Here is a 5,616-nt window from a genome sequence, read left to right as displayed (position 1 = left end):
AACCACCATCGATTTACTAAAAATCAACAAAACACCTATCTTCAAGAATAATACCAAAACGTTCCCCCCAAAAAAATAATACAAAAATCAAATTAATTTTATAATCAATTTTTTTGGCTGTTTTTTTCAAGACTAATTGACAAAGTAGAAATCCTCCGGAACGTGGCCGATAGAAGTCACATCCCAGGTTCGAATCCCAGCTATGACTGGGCAATGATGGAACCTTTAGGGTGTGTGTGGTTGGAGGGAATACAAGTTTATTCCCAGGAATTTTGAGATGGGAATATCTTATTCCTATATTTGGTTCAAGGTTTAAAAAATTATTCTTGGGTATGTTTTATTTCAAGGAATTCAATTACCACCAATTTAATTTCCATCTTCTCCATGGTTATCTTTAATTTCAATGGGAATAAAATGTGTATAACAATGTAAAAAGACTAAAATGCCCGTCACCTCTAATCCACTTTCTTCAGATTTTTCATTCATTTCACAAAAAAGCAAACCCTAGTAGAGTAACTCCTCTATGAAAACGAAACCCTAGCCAATTTTCCCCAAATTCATGGAGGCTCCACTGACATCGGTGCCGCCTCGCCGCTGATCTGAATTCGCACGATCACAGAGCTCCTTATTCTAGAAAGAAGATTCACTATCAACCGTTCGAGTTCGTGTTCATCATCACATCTCACCTCCGTTCGTATTCGCATGTTCATGCTCGTGCTATGGCCTCTCTGCTTCGTCTAAGCTCGGTCGCTCGCGCATCTCTCGCCTCCGTCTCTGCTCGAGTTATGCTTCCTGTTTACGTCGTCTCCCTCGCCCCTCTCCCTCCTCGCCGGCGCCACTGTTACCCTAAACAGAAGACTGGTATCCTCTTCTTTGAGTTCATGTTCGCATTGCTTCTCTCTGCAAATTCTCTTTGAATTCTCTTCGAATCTATCATTAAGGTTGAATTTTTTTTATGCTTTTTACATCATATTACACTAATTTTCTGCAATAAACTGCTAATTTGATTGGTTATTTTTTATTTTTCTTGATTTCTTAGATGTCCTCTGTGATTATGTTGCATGCAAACAACGTGTTTGATGATTTGCCTCAAATAAAGAGTTTAAGCTTGCTGTCATCGATTTTGATGAATTAATGAAAAGATATTAATCAATTTTCTAGACTTTGCAATGTAAGTAGTTTCCGTTATGAAACAAAATATTCTAGTTGGATGAGAATGAAGTTTAGTACAGAGTAAATAAATATAGGAATTTCACCCATTTTGTCATACTCCACTGACCCAACTAGTCAATACAATAGAGAAAGAATTTTACTAGTAGGTCTAAATTTTCAAATTTCACATTGATGTCTGTTACTGTTAGAGGGGGCATTGTGGCTGCTTGAATTTATGGCTAGTGAGACAAATGTATTTCCAAATTTCCAAATTTCACAATCAATTGTATTTCTGTATTATTATGTAGTTAGTGATATTACTGATATCCTGTTCTTGATAATGTGCAATCACTAATCCTTATATAAATTCAATTATTCATTTATGAATGTATATGCTTGACTATATATATTGGTATTCAGAGTTGTTGCTATTGATGAAAACAAAGCCATGGAACTTATCAGATAATTTTATTATTGTTATTGGGATTGTAGTTGAGTGTGTGTTGGCAAATTCAGTTTGCAATTGTAGTTTTGAATTGCAATTTTAAACCATTTTCAAGTGCTTTTCTTAAATTGAGCTTAGTAGTTGATAGTATTGTATTAAGTTTTCTGATGTTGTTTCACATTGTAATATTTTTAATTTATTTTCTTTTAATTTTGTTGATCATTCTTTTAGTATAAAGTTACTATGATTTTTTGAAAGAGCAAATGAGATGCCCTCTTCTGCTTTGTGGCTTTATGTTTCTTATACTAGACATTATAGATTCTTTGTTTGTGGATAAATTGATGACAACACTTATTTAATTATATACTCAATTTTTTCTTAGAATGTGTAAATCCAATTGTCCATTTTAGACCTTCTTATGAATAGTTTTTTTTTATAAAGTATAATCAGTTTGTTAGACTGGTAACTTGGATATAGCTTTTATAATTTCATTGCAGAAAATGATAAATTTTGATTCTTTTTTATTTGTATGGTAGAAGAAATTTCAATGGCTTTTGAGCTTGCTTTTGTTTGAGCTTGCTTTTGATTTTTTTTGGTTTCATCACATGTCTCTGTCATAGGAGTGATTCTATTTAAATAATTAGAGGCTGTTGAATTTATATAAACTTGAATTATTTAAACAAAAGCATTACTTTTCGTGAATTGCATATCTATATAAACGTGAATGGCAACATTTTGCATATCCGGTAAAACATTACTTGTTTTTTCCCTTTTTTTTTATGATTTCATTTACTTCCATCTCTGAGCTATACATCTGACTTTACTGCTATTTAAAGAGTTCCATTCTATTCATATTAATCATTTCTTAACAAAATAAATGTTTGAGCAAATAAAAAGTCACTTTATATATATTTTGGAGAAGTATGTTTTGTTTTATGAATATCAAGTATTCAAGTTATGATAATGTAGAAAAATTTGAAAGCCACTTTATATGTATTACTCTTGTGTACACATTATGTGTACACCTTCCATTTTTAAATTTGAAAGTGAAAGTTAAGAAGAGAGAAAAATTGCTTTAAGGTGTTCACATAAGGTGTACAATAAAATAGTGCAAGTATCATTTCTCATTCTTTGCCATTATTGTTACTTGCTATATCATGACTAATGAGTACACTCTTCGAAAAATATGTAATGTTGGTTTGGCATTAGATATTTGGTTGAAATTCTAAATACTGGAGTTGATCTATCAAAATAAATTATCAAAATAATGTGCCCTTGAATTTGATCTATGTCCCTCTTGTGTCCACCGCAGAAAGTTATACTTTTAATGGGATACATATTTAGTCTTCTTGATGATAGAGTTGCCTTCATTCTTCTTTAGATAGTTCTTAGACAGAACCATTTTAACTTTTACTACATATTAATAAAGGCAGAAAAATAAAATATAAAAAATTTTAACATAATAATAAGTCAAATTGAAATTCTGAAATCAAATTAAAGGGAAGTTAAGTGCTGAATGTATATCTCTATGGTCTGATTTTATTGCTTAGCTATAAATTATGATTTATGCAATAAGCTAAATATTTTGAATAAATTTGAAGTATGGCTATTAATTTTATTTTTAAATGATAGAAAAAGTTTACATAGAATAAATAAATAGTTAAGTCTCCTAGCTAAATATTTTAATATTTTTTTTTTGCAAAATGGATTCCAAACAGAAGATAAAAGTTATTGCCTGCTTGATTTTACATTTCGAATTAATGAATGACCTTATGGTTAAATTGTTAATGATTTGTTATATTTTGATTATATTGCAATTGAAAAAAAAAAGAAAAGAAAATGGAATTATAATTATAGTAGACAAGTAATAAGAGATGTTAGTGTTGATAGGATTATTTATTTTAGTGATCTAGCATGTATAGAAAATACAAGAATGGATAGATGTGTCTTTCATGCATTGTGTAATATGCTTAAAAGGGTTGGAAGGTTAGAACCAAGTAGGAATATAGGTGTGGAAGAAATGGTTGCCATATTTTTACATATTATAGCACATGACGTCAAAATTAGAGTAATAAAGAGACAATTTGTGAGATCTAAAGAAACAATTAGTAGGCGGTTTAATGATGTATTGCTTGTTATTTTGAGATGTCATAATCTCTTACTGAAAAAACCTCAACCATTTAGTCAAGATAGAATGGATGAATGATGGAAATGGTTCAAGATAATTTATCTTGCTAATGTTATTAAACCTAATATGCTTGGTGTGCTTTAGAATTGAGTTAATTGATCTCATTTTTTGAATTTTAGAATTGTCTAGGAGTCTTAGATGGTACTCATATCAAAGTCAATGTCCTTGAGGCTAATAAGCCTAGATATCGAAACAGAAAAGGTGACATAACAACCAATGTGCTTGGAGTGGTTGCTCCTAATATGCAATTTATCTACGTACTAGCGGGTTGGGAGGGTTCAGCTGCGGATTCTAGGGTATTACGAGATGCACTATTTCGAAATGGGTTTAGTGTTCCCCAAGGTATTTTTATTGAGACTTTAGTATGTTATCAAAGTAACTATTTGATCTTTCATTAATTTTGTTCAATTTTATATGTCACACTAGGTCATTACTACTTATGTGATGCTGGATACATGAATTGTGAAGGATTTTTGACACTTTATAGATGACAAAAATATCATTTGAGTGAGTTTAATCCACCTAATCAACCCAGTACAACTTAAGAATTTTTTAATATGAAACACTCACAAGCTAGAAATGTCATTGAAAGGGCATTTGGAGTATTGAAAGCAAGATGGAGAATTTTAAGGGGAAGATCATTTTATCATGTTAAGACTCAAGGAAGAATTATAACTGCTTGTTGCATTTTGCATAATCATATTAGAAGAGTGATGGTTGTGGATCCTATTGATGAGATAGAAGATCAAAATATACTTGGAGTAGATGGTGAGACGATCCACCATATTGAGACGAGTGATGTTTGGGGTAGATGGAGAGATCAACTTACACAAGAAATGTGGAACCAATGGAGGAGAAGACATAACGCTCGATAATTGTAATCATTTTTCTATGTGTGAGGCTATCTATCATAACATTGATTTTATTTTGTTGATGTGTTTGTATTCTTGTATAAGAGTTGTGCATGTATACTTATTAGTGCAAGTAATTTTTTACTTTTGAGACTTCTTTGTAACTTCTATTTGGTTCATAGTAATTCTTTTTTAGTAAATTTAATTGTGATAATGTTAATTTTAATTAAAGGTATTTGTTATTAAGGGTATTTTAGTAAATTTGAAAAGATTAGAATCGATAATAATTTTAAGTAAACATATTTTTATTAAGGGTATTTTAGTAAATTTTTTATTAGAAGTATTTTTGTAAATTCAAAATGTAAAAAAGTAATTATTTTAATTAAGCATATTGTTATTAAGTGAAATTTAGAATCAATAATAATTTAACTAAAGATATTTGATATTAGGGTATTTTAGTAAATTTAAAAAAAATTAGAATCAGTAATAATTTTAGTTAAACATATTTGATATTAGGGATATTTAAGTAAATTTTAAAAAAATTAGAATCAATAATAATAGGAATATTATGAATATGTTAGTAATAATTATTTGATATTAAGAATATTTTAATAATTTAAAAAAATTTAGAATTAATAATAATTTTAGTTAAATATATTTGATATTGGGGATATTTAAGTAAATTTTTAAAAAATAGAATCAATAATAATTTTATTTGAACATTAAGGATATTTTAGAATCAATAATAATTTTATTTGAACATATTTAATATTAAGGGTATTTTAGTAAATTTTAAAAAATTAGAATTAATAAACAATTTAGCTAAAAATATTTGATATTAGGAGTATTTTAGTAAATTTAAAAAAAAAAATAGAATCAATAATAATTTTAGCTAAACATATTTATTATTAGGGGTATTTTAGTAAATTTATTATTAGAGATATTTTGTAAATTAAAAAAATTAATGTAAAAAAATTATA

General features: G+C 28.6%; 1 long non-coding RNA gene across 1 annotated transcript; it reads left to right on the top strand.

Moving 5' to 3' along the window:
* Positions 1-468: 468 nt before the first annotated feature.
* LOC130936653 (uncharacterized) lies at positions 469-4,784 on the top strand. The gene is made up of 3 exons (XR_009068143.1): positions 469-941; positions 1,040-4,127; positions 4,212-4,784. It is a non-coding gene; the product is annotated as an uncharacterized LOC130936653 (long non-coding RNA).
* Positions 4,785-5,616: the final 832 nt, after the last annotated feature.

The sequence above is a fragment of the Arachis stenosperma genome, chromosome 6, assembly GCF_014773155.1.
Source record: "Arachis stenosperma cultivar V10309 chromosome 6, arast.V10309.gnm1.PFL2, whole genome shotgun sequence".
NCBI lineage: Eukaryota > Viridiplantae > Streptophyta > Magnoliopsida > Fabales > Fabaceae > Arachis > Arachis stenosperma.
The sequence above is the reverse complement of the archived record's forward strand: the minus strand, read 5'-3'. Positions and strand labels throughout refer to the sequence as shown.